Source organism: Neofelis nebulosa, chromosome 2, assembly GCF_028018385.1.
Source record: "Neofelis nebulosa isolate mNeoNeb1 chromosome 2, mNeoNeb1.pri, whole genome shotgun sequence".
Classification (NCBI taxonomy): Eukaryota; Metazoa; Chordata; class Mammalia; order Carnivora; family Felidae; genus Neofelis; species Neofelis nebulosa.
The window spans coordinates 35217590-35232804 of record NC_080783.1 but is presented as its reverse complement, the minus strand read 5'-3'; the positions used below and the strand labels follow the sequence as shown (position 1 = coordinate 35232804).

Below are 15215 nucleotides of genomic sequence, written 5' to 3'. Positions count from 1 at the left end.
ATTCTCTGCAAAGCAGACAAAGCAATCTTTTAAAAATTTAAATAAGATCCTGTCACCCCCTTCTCAAAACCCTCCAATGGCTTCCCATCATATTTAGAAGACCCAGCATAACTCTATCTATACCTATAATGCCTCCGTACATTCTCTGGAGTGCCTACTCCTCCAGCCTCTTTTCCTACCATGTTTGTATCTGGACCACAGGAAGGACGTTAGAGACACAGTCTCTGGAGCAACTCTGCCACCTATTTGCTTGCATGATACTGGGAAAGTTGCTTAATATCTCTGTTGCTTCAGTTCCTTTGTCTCTAAAGCAAAGATGATAATATTTACCAAGCTGTTGAAGTATTAAAGGAGCCTAAGAACAGATTCTGGTGCATGGCAAGCCTGTGTACATGCTTATGGTTTTAGGTAGTTTGATGTCATGAATGCTTAAATTTGAAGAAACAAGTTGATTACAAAAAAAGATTAAGGAAAGAATATATTTGCAGATTGTTATAAATGAGTTTTAAAGACAGGGTTTTTTAATGTTTATTTATTTTTGAGAGAGAGACAGAGACAGACCGTGAGCAGGGGAAGGTCAGAGAGAGAGGGAGACAGAATTGGAAGCAGGCTCCCGGCTCTGAGCTGTCAGCACAGAGCCCGACGTAGGGCTTGAACTCACAAGCCTTCGAGCTGTGAGATCATGACCTGAGCCGAAGTCAGCCGCTTAACTGACTGAGCCACCCAGGGGCCCCAAGACACATTTCTATGAAGTTACATGCATGGGGAAATCTTCCCTTTGCTCTTTAACATAGGAAAAACCTAAGAAAAATTAAAGTCTTAGGAGGGTTTTTTAATGTTTATTTATTTTGAGAGATACCTGGGTGGCTCAGTCAGTTGGGCATCTGACTTTGGCTTGGGTCATGATCTCTTGGTTGGTGGGTTCGAGCCCCACATCGGCCTCTGTGCTGACTGCTCACAGCCTGGGACCTGCTTCAGATTCTGTGTCTCCCTCTCTCTCTGCCCCTATCTCTCTCTCTCTCTCTCTCTCTCTCTCTCTCTCTCTCTCTCTCTCTCTCAAAAATAAATAAACGTTTAAAACAAATTTTTTTAATGTTTACTTATTTTGAGAAAGAGCATGCTCACAAGCAGGGGAGGGGCAGATAGAGAGGGAGAGAGAGAATCCCAAGCAGTCTCTGTGCTATCAGTGCAGAGTCCAGCATGGGGCTCATTCCCATGAACTGTGAGAGATCATGACCTGAGCCAAAATCAAGACTTGGATGCTTAACCAACTGAGCCACCCAGGCACCCCAAGTTTTATGAGTTTTAATAGCCTTGTATTGATCAATGGTTAGATACTATTGGTTAGATAACAGCCTGTTTAAAACTCACTTTTTATCTGTCAGTCCCTGGCTTTAAACAAATTCCCCTAGAGAAAGCAGTGAGACTCCAAAAGGGACAGGCAAAGACACTGACTTGACTATTAAGAAAGGAGGAGACAGGGTGCTGCCAAGAGCCATTCACAGTCCCTGTGGGCAGGCTGGCAGAGAGCCCTGGTTGGTGCTCCTGGTCTGGCAGTGTGGCTATAAATCACTCCATGTCAGCCTATGCTGCAGGGTGGGCTTTCCCAAGACTGATAGGCACTCAGATTTTTGCTCTAACATATCTGCTCTTTGTAGGGGTGGGGGAGACCTCTATTCTGGTGGAGGCATTTTTCCCCCCTGGTACTATGGCTTCTGTTCCCAATTCTGATGAGCTGATTTTGTGTATGTGTGTGTGAATGGAAGAAAGGTAAGTTTATGAGATGATTAATATGAATTTTTGTATACCAGGGACAAAAGCTAAACTAATCTTTTTCACTACAATGCCATTTGTTATGTCTTTATCCTCTCTCTTCTATCTTTTTCAAGTCATGTTTGGTAGTATGAGCTTGAACATTGATCATTAGTTCAAGGTTTGGTGCAAAGTATTAAAGCATGAGGGCCTTTGCTTTCTTCTGCAATCAGTAAGGAACTCTCATTTTATTTGTGATAATAAAACAGAAGTCAAATCTGACACAGATATGAAAAATTAAGGTCATTCCCCCTTTATTCAGATATTAGCTCTACTTGAGTTCACCAATGCTATTTTAGTAGAAGGCATATATGACATGGGGGTTGATAATAGCAAAGAATGATTTTGTTTTGTCTTAATCTCCTCAGACTAATCAGTTAACGTAGAGGCTCAAGCATCTCTGCCCCAAAAATGGAGTAAATAGACTACCTTCTCCACTTTGGAAGAGATGTGGCAACTCTGGTACTTAGCTTGTGCTAGTTGTTCGAATGAGCAAAATGAATAAATGAAAGGTTCGAGGTGCTTTGGGACAATTAGAGGAAAAAAAAACTAGTAAAATATTAAAATAGAAAATTATTTTGGACAATAACTTGGTGTTAATGTTTTTGCTTCTCAAGCCTCAGTTGTGTTAGATTACTGATGTTCTTCCCTAAAGAAAGAAACACAACTTTAATCAAGACAAAAGTTCTTGGGATTTTTGCCTGTCAAATAGCAGAGAAACATCATTTTTATGAAACCTATGAACTAAACAACAAAAAGTGAAAGAGAAAGAAAAGAAAAAACCTGGGTTTAGCAATAATGCTTACAAGTAGATCAGGATCTTGAATGATCTGAAGCCAACTGGAACATCAGAAAAACAATTTCTGAGTGACAGTTTGTAGTAAATCAAAAGCTAAAAATTTTTCTGAGTGTGAGGAAAATGGGCTTTTCTGCTTTTCCTTTGTTGGCAAATAAAACCATTTCTTCCTTAATATCACATTAGAATGATTATTCCCTCTCCAGGTCTCCAATCTTTTGAAATCACAGCCAATATTTTGCTGTTTTTACCCTTTTCTGTCTTACAAACTTCTAAGACAAGTTACAGATGGCCAAGGAGGAGGAAATCATAAACTTATTTGAAGAAACTGGTTATTTTTTGTGGTTATCTTTCCTTCCTTTAGACCCAGGGGCATAGAGTTGAGCAAAGTACACTCACCTGTCCATGGCACACCATCATCACGGTCTGGACAAGGCTTCTCTTTTGTTTTATATTATTTCATTTTTTTTTCTTCTTATGTCCTATCTTCTCTTTATTTCCTTCCCCCATAAACATCCACTTTTGTGCATTTTAAATATATATCCTTCCCATCTACTTTCCACATGAATATTTAGAAATATAAATGTATGTTTGAAATATATAGTGTTTGACCTGTGCATTGAAGGGGCGGACCTACGCCAGCCGACCACGCCTCCTCCCCTTGAGTAACAGGACTCTGACCCTTCCCCAGCCAATTGGCTGAGGCCACAGCCATTCCCTTCCAACTGCCCCTAGACCCCAATAAAACCTTTGTGCTTTTGAAACTCGCTCTCTCTCCCTGGTATCTCACCGCTGTGTCGGTGCAGGTAGGGAATTGAGCTCGAGCTAGCTCGAATAAAGGCTCTTTTGCTTTTGCATCAGACTCAGCTCCCTGGTGGTCTTTGGGGATCACGAATTCTGGGCATAACATGCATGAGTGTGTGTGTGTATTCTTAACTTACACCAATGGTATTGTGACCTATAAATACCTTTTTGTGACTCACCACTGTTCTTAAGATTTATCCATGTTGCTCTTTGAAGACCTGGCTTGTTACTTCTGCATGCTAGTTCTCCCGGGTGTGCACCTCCTTCATTCTGCTTATCCAGTGCCCTAGTGGTAGACACGTAGGATGCTTCCAGTTCCCCACTACCCCCAAGAAATGCTTCAGTGAACATCCTACGATGTGTCTCCTCACCAATACTGGCAAAAGAATCTCTAAGTGAGATTGTACCATGATGATTTCATAGGCCCTGCCAGGTGGCTTTCCAGAATCCTGCACAAGTTACATTTCCCCACAGTTCATTGCATGACAGGTGCTGTCTCCTTGCCAATAGATGATTTGCCAATCTTTAATGTGCCAAAACTTATTATAATCAGACCTTCTAGGATTTACTAATCTAATGGGCATGGTGTCTTGGGGGAGCTTTCTTGTATCTCTCCAGTTACTGGTTAGGTTTCTCCCCTTTTCATATACTTACTAAAAAGGAATTTATTTCCTGAGTGTCTATAAATTACTGGAGGAAACAGGATGTACCCATACAATTTTGTGAGTGCAGCTATTGGTATGACCAGTATTTCTCATATGATTACTGAAATATTTATTTTAAATGTCTGGAGGTACTGTATATTTCAAGTATGTCAAAATTGCAGTTGGCAGGCTTTAATTAATTTCCCAGAGTCTAATCTTGCCTTCCTTTTTCTTCATTTGGAACCTGAAGCCATGTCATGATTGAAGGAGACAGCATTAAATCAAGTGTTGTACTCATCAGGCAACTAAAGTACTTGGGGAAAGTTGTCTCAGGTATATGGATGTCTATTTACCTAGAATGTTGTCTCAGGTATATGGATGTCTTTATAGCACAGAATAGTGCCATTCGGCTGTGTCCTCTCCTTATAGTGGAGACAGGAGGAAGTTATAGTAGTTCTGGCTTGCACACCATCACTCCCTCCTCCTTTCTTGTTCCCACCTTTGGAAATAATGCTTTGTTTCTGAGATGCCACCATACTTAGCCCCCTCCTCATGCTAAGATTCCGAGTGAAGGTGTGATGAGCTCATCTCTGACTGGGTAAATCTTCTGAGGACTCAGAAAGGGTTTTGGAAATAGCAGGCAGCGTATGAAGAATAATGTGATTTGTTGCCTTTTTCTGGGGTGAGAAAAGTAAAAAACACTTTTAGTGGAATGCTGTCTTCTGTTTCTGGGTTTCTACACTTCCTGGTAAGTTTCTCTCCCCTTCTTTCTAATCTTGCCTGACTGTACCCAGCAGAATAACTGCCTTGGCCAGGGAGAGCAGACAGTTTTCCTCTCATGTGCCAGCTTTGATCTATTGGCAGTAGCAGCCAGGAGTGTGACATGAGAGGCAGAACCAGATTCATGCTCCCTTCTGCTCTTCCTTCAGATAGTGGCACCTCCATTCCACTAGGGAGCTGGAAGCAAAGTGTGGAGTAGGAGGGGCTCCCTTTATAACACACTCCTCCATGACTCTGTTAAGAAATCTCTGGCTAACTTTTTCTAGGACTTCCTATGACCACGAGTTACCTGAGTCAATTTTGGAACCTTACAGTTGTAAGAAAAAAAAATCCAGAACTTATAATTGTCATATATATTGGAAAATTCACAGACATTGAAATAATGCTCCATAATTTCTTTAAAATTGGATCCAACTGTTAGAAAAGTTTCCTTTGTTATTTTCTTCCCTTGTGAAACCACCATCTGTCAAAAAAAAACATGTCCCCAAAACAATGGCTAGAATTGCCATAACATTTCTTTTCTCATTTCGTAATGTAGGTCACAGAGAAGAATGCTGGTCCTGAAGTAAATCTATTCTACCCAAGGAAAGTCCATATCCTTATATTTCACTGTAATCAATCTGGATTGGGTCGCAAAAAGTGAACATGCTAATACTTCTGAAGACAGTCACCCTGTATTTGCTCAAGGTAAATACCCTTCTGTTCGATTTGTAGAATCTAGTTGGAGCTGACAGAATACAACCAAAAAGAGAGATTTATGCTTTATTTGTTGTTGTTGTTGTTGTTGTTGTTTTTCACCTGAGCAAAACCAAAAGAATCATCCAGTGAAACATGAGTATGCTAACTTTAGAAATAACTTTATGGGGCGCCTGGGTGGCTCAGTCGGTTGAGCGGCCGACTTCGGCTCAGGTCACGATCTCACAGTCCGTGAGTTCGAGCCCCGCATCGGGCTCTGGGCTGATGGCTCAGAGCCTGGAGCCTGCTTCCGATTCTGTGTCTCCCTCTCTCTCTGACCCTCCCCCATTCATGCTCTGTCTCTCTCTCTCTCAAAAATAAATAAATGTTGGGGCGCCTGGGTGGCGCAGTCGGTTAAGCGTCCGACTTCAGCCAGGTCACGATCTCGCGGTCCGTGAGTTCGAGCCCCGCGTCAGGCTCTGGGCTGACGGCTCGGAGCCTGGAGCCTGTTTCCGCTTCTGTGCCTCCCTCTCTCTCTGCCCCTCCCCGTTCATGCTCTGTCTCTCTCTGTCCCAAAAATAAATAAAAAACGTTGAAAAAAAAAAATTAAAAAAAAAAAAAAAAAAAATAAATAAATGTTAAAAAAAAAAATTAAAAAAAAAAAAAAAGAAAGAACTTTATGACTTTTTGAGTCCCCTGGTTAGCTGATGACAGTTTTACATTCAGGAGCATTAAAATAAAAACATCCAGTCAGTTTCTAGGGGTGCATGTCACTGACAGGAGTTTCCCATGAAGACTTCATTGATTTGTCACCTACACCTTTTCATAATTCTTATTGGAGAAAACAAGGTTCTATAAACATATTTCAAAAGTCCAACATAGAGCTAATGCACTCTCAGCTCTCTACCTCTGATCTGGACCTATTTTCACTCCCTACTCCACTAAGACCTTCAATAGACCCGCAATAAATATTCAGAAAGAATTTCTTGGTTTTGGGGACAGCCATACAGAGGAAGAACAAGGGAATGATTGTGACAGTGGTTACACAGATCTAGCTATGAGATAAAATTTCATAGAACTGTACATATATGGTGTGCACGCATGTTTAAGTGGTAAAATCTGAATAAGCTTTCTAGTCTCGTTATCAGTGTAGTACCCATGTCAACTTCCTGGATTTGATGTTGTACTATAGCTATGTGGATATCATCTTTGGGTGAAGCTAGGTGACTGGTATTGTCACTGTACCATTTTTGCAACTTCCTAGGAAACTATAAGTATCTCAAAGTAATAAGTTAAAATACATATACTTATTGAACACCTACTAAGAGCCAGGCACTGTGTTAGGCTCTGGGACTTCAATGGTATATAAGATGATGTTGTTGCCTCCCTCCAGGATCATCACTTCTTTCCCCACTTCTGTCTTTTTGCCTCGCAACATACACATCTAAAAACATTACTTTGTTTCTCCCTGTTAATTCCTTGCCAAACTTATCTAAGAAATTATGTGTACCTGATGCTGCATTTTTCTCTCCAGACTCGGTCTCTCACTATTTAACCCCTTGCAGTCTGGTTTCCTAACCTATCATTTTACTACTCTAGCCAGTAATATCCCCTAATGTCCTATTCCACTCACTATTCCAGCACCTGGACTTATCACTAAAAAACAAAACAAAACAAAATCAAAACAGGCTAAGTCCTCCCTCACTGGGAATGCCATCTCCCATCTACCAGCTTCAAAATCTTAGTGTTAGTCAGCACTCCCTGTCACTTCCCTTTTATATCACTTCTAAATCCATCATGCTTTCTCTGGACATCCTAAAATGAAGAAATTCATCTATATAAGGAGCAAGCTGAAAATTCATGCACTCCCAAGTAAGCATGGCCAGAACCAGCCCTACGCATAATCACCCCCAGCCTCCCATTGGCCCGTCTCCCCAGTGACCCCTCTGTCCATTCCTTTCTGGTGCTTAATATCATAAATAAGTCATTCTGATTAAATAAGACTCACCTGATATTTTCAGGCTCCAACCTCTGATTATAGAGGCAGCATTTCTGGGATGCAGTCAGGGATTTTATTTTTAACTTGTTCCTCAAGTAGGTAATTTTCATAAATATTTGTGAATGAACAGATTTTCCACCAGAACCAGCACCCCACATGTACACATCAGCACCAGCCTATTTCACTTTTCACAGGATTTCCATGGCCCTTTCCAAAGCCTTGTGCCCAGTTTATATTCATAATCGCGTGCTTTTCCTTAAGATGGGTCTCCAATAATATAAAAACTTTATATTCCCACAAGATCCCAGTTTGCTGCTGACTTGGAGCCTGGCTTAGGTATCATTCCCAAGATGGAACACAGTGACACAAAGAACAAAATTTGTTTGTAGGCATCCCTATCTCCCTTCCATATTCTACCCCTAGTGTGCCTGTCCATCAGACACCTGCTCTTGCAAGAATGTTGATTAAAGCCTCACTTCACTGTGCTCCAAGTCTCCACCTCCGTCCTTTGATTGGATCAGTGGGCTTATTTCTCACAGGGAGGGAAGGAAGAAATGAGGGTTGAGTAGGAGTTTGCTGAGCAAACAGAAGGCTGGAGGTGGGGGGGGAGGGGGGTGAAGCTATTCCAGTCAGCAGTATGAGTTAAGGTCAGATGGGTCAGAATGTAGTGCTTTTGAGGAACTAAAATTTATTCTGGTGGAAATAAAGAGCTGTGAGGGAGTGGGAGAGTGTGGTAAGAGACAGAGGAGAAGTGAGGTCCTTGAGGCAAAGAACCAAGTTTGACCCCAATGGCACATTCCTTTCCTGGCATAGGATGATGCAGTTTGGGGCTGGTAGGGTGGTGAGGTTCAGAGACTACAGCCAGGAAAGAATTCTTGAAGATGTCTTTGATGCAAAAACATGATTTTATTAAAGCACAGGGACAGGACCTGTGGGCATGAAGAGCTGCACTGGGGTTGTGAAGAGTGACTGCTTATATATTGTGGAGTTTGGGGGAAGGTAAAGGCAAGAGGAAGTTTCTTAAAGGGATTTCCATATGCTAAAGAAGATTTACAGATTACTGGAGGCCTAGCTATTATCAAGCTAAGGTTGTTTTTCCCTCTAGCGAAGCATTATCGTTAAAATAGTAGGGAGTTCCTGGAGATTAGGCTACTGACAAGATTGCCCTTTTCTTGTAATATTACTAAGACATTTGTAAACAGATGGAGACTCTGTCAGTTTAACCATTTGTTTTCTGTCCTTTTCTTTGCTCTTGGGCAGCCAGGAGTGCCTGAGGAATGTCACACTTATCCCAGGGGCATGTTGCGAGGTAGCAGCTTGCTTTATGCTCCCTCACCATGGGAAACAATTACTCACTAATGAAAGACTGGCTCCCGTTGGAAATTCCAGAGTCAACTGTACACTTTGGCTGCTAGTATCTAGTGTCAGGGTAGCTTCTTCTGGATATGCTGCAGGGCTGTTTATCTTGAGGACACTTTGGGCTCTTCTGCTTAAAAGGCCCTCAAAATAAACTTCTGATATATTATTGTTTGTATTTGACCTAAGTTGGGTTGCTAGCTTTAGCATATAGAAATATAGTATACCCAGTTAAATTTGAATACATGAAGCATACTTATACTAAAATATCACTTGTTACTTATCTGAGGTTCAGATTTAACTGGGCATCCTACATTTTATCTGGCAACCCCACCTAATGATGAGATTCAGAATGAGTCAGCAGAATTGTAAGTAACTGAGTCTGGCACATCTGGTGGGGGTGGAGGAAGGAGGATTCAAACTAGCTATTTGGTGACCAAAGGAGGAAACAGCTGGTTGAATCCATCTTTCACTTTTCACTCAAGGCAATGTTAAAATGTACATCACAGAGCTATCTTAAGGTCTGACAAAGTGAAAACTCAAAAGTAGCCTCTGTCTTTGAGCCAGACAACAACTAGATTCCTTTACTTGGAAACTTCAGGACACCAGAGTCACAGAGAAAGGGTTTCTTGCCTTTTCTGCCCTGTTCGATGGTTCAATGGCACTTGACTTTGAGCCCCTGCCTAAAGGTGGAAAGCTTGACCCACTTGTGCAGAAATGACTGGCTCAGACTGGGGACAAAAGAACAGAGGAGGGGGGGCTCCTCCAGACCTCTGCAGACAATCTCTGAGCTCTTTACTCCAGGGGTGTCCTGACCAGCTATTATCTCTTCATGGGCAGCAATTTCCAAGATGAAATTAGCTTAACCTCTGCCCAAGCCAATTATGACCTCCACCCACAAAATCCTTTTTAAACCTCACTTGAAAAAGGTCCAAAACAAATTCTAATAGATTCTTATAGAACCTAAAGCAGGAGGTTTACATATACTATTTGTCCCTCTTTATGAATAAATGCAAACATCTTGTAGGGAAGATGTACACAGTGGTTGCTGATGTTACCAGTTTAGGAACCATGGTTATTAAATTAATATTCCCTATCCAATAAGGAGGTAAAAGCATACATTGCTGAGCAGGGAAAGTTAAGCCTCACAGAAGGATTTTCTAAGTTTTTCTGATGCACCATTTCCTACCACCTCCACAGTGACCCATTGTCCACAACTCTGAATTCAAAAGCTTTTTTTATACCTCATTTGAATATAAACCCTGATGTCTCATGAGGCTGTTGGTAGTCTTCATGTATCCCACTTAGTGTGAATATCCCTACGGTTCATTGCAGAAATATTAATGTGTTTGATTACAAGGTGCTGCCTTGTAGACCCACTGGGAATGCTACCTTATTACCTTTATAAAATATGGAAAATTTTGCATCAGAAACGAATCTGGCCTGGAGGATTGCAGATAAGGCAGTGTGAGTCAGTGAGGATTTATTCTCATCTGTAATCAGTGAACTCATTTATATGCCAAAAAAAAAAAAAGGAACAGCTCTCTAAACAAGAAAGACTCAAGAAAACATGTTACTTGTTATCAGTATCTGAGGAAGAAGAGCATGAAAAGCAGTGGCCTGGGCCCCTATATTCCTTGACTCCTCCCTTTCCAGTCTGCCTCATAGGCACCAAGTACAGCTGTGGGGGAGAAGGCTGTGGCGCCTGCACTGTCATGGTGTCAAGATACAAGTCCAAGTCCAGGAAGGTCCAGTATCCTTTGTGTTGGGCCAAGCCCTGCCCTGGGCACATCTAGGAAGGACACAGAGCCTCCTACTTTTCCTGTCCACAGGCATTCCCCCTCTCTTCCACCTCCAGGCCTGCTCACCCTGCAACTTCCTAAGCTCCAAATCTTTCCCATTACCTTGTTCCCATCAGAGTATATCTGTCCTGTGTGTCAGTCTCTCAGGGCCATGCTATCTATTTCTATACAAATACTTCTTTGCTTTTAAGCAAGAGATTTCAGAGTGGGGGTCAGTTAAGAATGGCTTAAACACAAAGAAGTGATACATTGTCCTGGTAGAAGATTTAGGTCTTTGACATATACTAAGAGGAGTTATTTGCCTAGAAGGGCTGAATGAGGTCTCAGATTACCTTGGCCTAAAATGTAAATTTGCTCACTATAATTGAAAGTGGTTCTGAAGCAGGAGTTGTCTGGTGTGATTGCAAGTTTTTGTCTTAAGTCACTGGGTGGTACTGTTCACAAATTAGGGAACACGGGAGAGGGGGAGCAGAGGAAGGGAAAGTAGTAAGTTTAGCTTTGAACACATCATATTGGGGTAATTACAGGATACCTAAGAGGGATTGTCCACAGGCATCTAGATAAAGAGTTCTGTCATTCAGAGAAGAGGTCTCATCTGGAGCTATAACTTACTGGAAGCTGTCAGTATAAATATTAAAAATGATAATAAAAATAGCTATCATTTTTCTAATGCTTACTGTATGCCGGGCACCATTCAAAGTAGGTTACATATATTATCATATTTAGTCTGAAGAACATCTTTGAGATAGGCATTACTATCACTCACATTGAAAAAAAAAGAAATCAAGGCAAAGAAAGTTAACTGGCTCAAGATCATATGGGCCAGCTGGTGGTGAAGGCAGGTTTTCAGACCCAGGCCATCTGGAACATGGCATACTATGAGAGCTTATACTATGCTTATAGGTACAGGACACCGTAGAACCACAGACTGGGATATGCACAAAGAAAGACACCCCCACAAAGAAGACCAAGAGGGAGTAATCAGAGTTGAAGGAGGAACATCAAGTGGAGAAAGTTCCAAGAAGACAGAAGCGATCAATAGTATGAGATACCAGGGAGTGGCCCAGTGCCATTAGATTGCTCCCGGACCAAGGGCAGCAGAGAGATGGGGCTGAAAGATGAGATACAGATGGCACAGGAATGGCTGGAAAGCCAGGAAGTTGTGGACAATTCCTGAAGAAACTTGACTAAGAAGGGAAAGAAAGATGGACCAGTAGCTGGAGAGAGACACTGGGTTTTGTTTTGTTTGTTTTGTTTTGTGTAGCAGAGCAAACACTTGAATTTACTTTTAAATCCAAGGGAATTTAGGGAAATGAGACTCTAGAAAGGAAGAGGTTAGGAGAACTGTTGGTGATGAACCAGGTCCATGGAGAGAGAAGAATAGATGGGAGCCAGAGCACAGGGGAAGAGGAGGAAGGACTCTTGCCCTCCTGGCCAAGAACACAGGACAATGACTGAAACTCTGGGTAAGAAGCAGTGGGCTGGGAGTGGAGGGGGCTCATGCCTCTATTTTCCAGATGAGGCATGAGGATAAGGCTGAGGAGAGCAATGAACACTGGAAGAGCAGTTGAGAGAGAAGGGAGAGGGGGATAAGATTAAGAAGAAGTAAACTTAATGGGGGAGGGGGACTTGGAGGACATAAAAAAAACAAAAATTTATCTGCTGCACACTCTTGCCCTGTACATCATGCACTCTCCCAGGGTCCCCAACCAGCCAGCTGGCTGGTTTCCAAACACCTTTGATCATTCAAAGGGCTGGTGGAGCCAAGAACAGCACTCTGTCTTTTCTTCCAGAAGAACTGCATGCTTACTGTCTTCCTGGGTGGGAGAATAGAGGAAGCATTCCATGGGAGAGAGACAATTTCCCATGACTTAAAGACAATTTCCCATTCCCACTTAGCCTGAGTGGGAATAAAAAGCTAAATTGGACTGAGGTCTGGACCCCATTTCCAACCAGTGAGATGAGAATCTTGTGCTAACCACATCCACTTTGTCATTAATACAGACTCTACTGTAGGAGAGGTGGTCAAGATAAGGGCATAAACTTGTGGCTTCCACATATGGCCGTATGTTGAAATCAGCTGACGAGCCTTAAAAAGCAATGAAGTGATCCCACCCACAGATTCTGATTTAATTGGGCTAACATGCAACCAAAGTATCTGTATATTTAAAAGCTTTGCATAGTTGAAAACCAAATGGATTAAACTACCCTATTGTGGTTTATTTATAATCCACAACATATAATCCACAATATATAATCTTAAAAGTAAAAGATTTCTTCTCCCTAGAATGGGGTGGGGGGAGAGATCTCTTGGAGGTCTTATACAAAACTCTTCATTTTTCTTTCTCCATTTTTCTCTACCATTTGATGCCAGCCATATGTAAGTTCTTTCCTGGACATTTATAGGAACTTACACTTTGTTTTGTTTTGTTTTGTTTTGTTATCTAGTGTTCTCTGTATTCTCAGAGAAATATAGTCCCATGACTTTCCTAGACTCCCTGAATTATGTTAGTCACTCCCTATGATTCCAATGTGTTTTCTTTACAAAATGCTATCACAGCCACTATCCAGTTACAGCGTGCCTGGTGCCCATCTGCTCTCTGTATGGGGCTGCTGTCACCACAGTAGAAGGCATAGGAAACACCAAAACCAGGTTTCATCCCATACAGGTAAGAGCGTAATGTGACTGGGTACAGATGTTAGTATAAGCATCCCATGTAGTCTACTGTACTCCAAGTCAGATTTTTTTTAATTAATTAATTAATTTTATTATTATTTTTTAAGTTTACATCCTAGTTAGTATATAGTGCAACAATGATTTCAGGAGTAGATTCCTTAATGCCCCTTATCCATTTAGCCCATTCCCCCTTCCCACAACCCATCCAACAACCTTCTGTTTGTTCTCTATATTTAAGAGTCTCTTATGTTTTTCCCCCTCCCTGTTTTTATATTATTTTTGCTTCCCTTCCCTTATGTTCACCTGTTTCATATCTTAAAGTCCTCATATGAGTGAAGTCATATGATATTTGACTTTCTCTGACTGACTAATTTCACTTCGCATAATATCCTCTACTTCCATCCACATAGCTGCAAATGGCAAGATTTCATTTTTTTTTTATTCCTGAGTAATACTCCATTGTATGTATATACCACATCTTCTTTATCCATTCATCCATCGATGGATATTTGAGCTCCTTCCATATTTTGGCTATTGTCAATAGCACTGCTATAAACATTGGGATGCATGTGGTGCTTCGAAACAGCACACCTGTATCCCTTGGATAGATATCTAATAGTGCAATTGCTGGGTCATAGCTGGTAGTTCTATTTTTAATTTTTTGAGGCACCTCCATACTATTTTCCAGAGTAGCTGCACCAGTTTGTATTCCCACCAGCAGTGCAAAAGAGATCTTCTTTCTCCGGATCCTTGCCAACATCTCTTGTTGCCTGAGTTGTTAATGTTAGCCATTCTGACTGGTGTGAGGTGGTATCTCATTGTACTTTTGATTTGTATTTCCCTGATGATGAGTGATGTTGAGCATTTTTTCATGTGTCGGTTGGCCATCTGGATGTCTTCTTTGGAGAAGTGTCTATTCATGTCTTTTGCCCGTTTCTTCACTGGATTATTTGTTTTTTGGGTCTTGAGTTTGATAAGTTCTGTATAGATTTTGGATACTAACTCTTTATCTGATATGTCATTTGCAAATATCTTCTCCCATTCTGTCAGTTGCCTTTTAGTTTTGCTGATTGTTTTCTTTGCTGTACAGAAGGTTTTTATTTTGATGAGGTCCCAATAGTTCATTTTTGCTTTTTTCTCCCTTGCCTCTGAAGACGGGTTGAGTAAGAAGTTGCTGCAGCCGAGGTCAAAGAGGTTTTTGCCTGCTTCCTTCTCTAGGATTTTGATGTCTTCCTGTCTTATATTTAGGCCTTTCATCCATTTTGAGTTTGTTTTTGTGTGTGGTGTAAGAAAGTGGTCCAGGTTCATTTTTCTGCATGTCACTATCCAGTTTTCCCAGCACCATTTGTTGAAGAAACTGTCTTTATTCCATTCCATTGGATATTCTTTCCTGCTTTGTCAAAGATTAATTGGCCATACATTTGTAGATCCATTTCTCTATTCTGTTACATTGATCTGAGTGTCTCTTCTTGTGCCAGTCCCATTCTGTCTTGATGATTACAGCTTTCTAATACAGCTTAACATCTGGGATTGTGATGTCCCCAGCTTCAGTTTTCGTTTTCAAGTTTCGTTTGGCTATTTGGGGTCTTTTCTGGTTCCATAGAAATTTTAGGATTGTTTGTTCTAGCCCTGTGAAGAATGCTGGTGTAATTTTGATAGGGATTTCTCTGAATATGTAGATTTCTTTGGGTAGTATCGACATTTTAACAATATTTGTTCTTCCAATCTAGGAGCATGGAATATTTTTCCATTTTTTTGTGTCTTCAATTTCTTTCATAAGCTTTCTATAGTTTTCAGTGTATCAATTTTTCACCTCTTTGGTTAGGATTATTCCTAGGTATTTTATGGTTTTTGGTACAATTATAAATGG

General features: G+C 41.2%; 1 pseudogene; it reads left to right on the top strand.

The window, feature by feature from the left end:
- The first annotated feature begins 1600 nt into the window (after positions 1-1600).
- The window catches only part of LOC131490286 (aldehyde oxidase 4-like), a 66779-nt pseudogene continuing 53164 nt past the window's right edge, over positions 1601-15215 (top strand).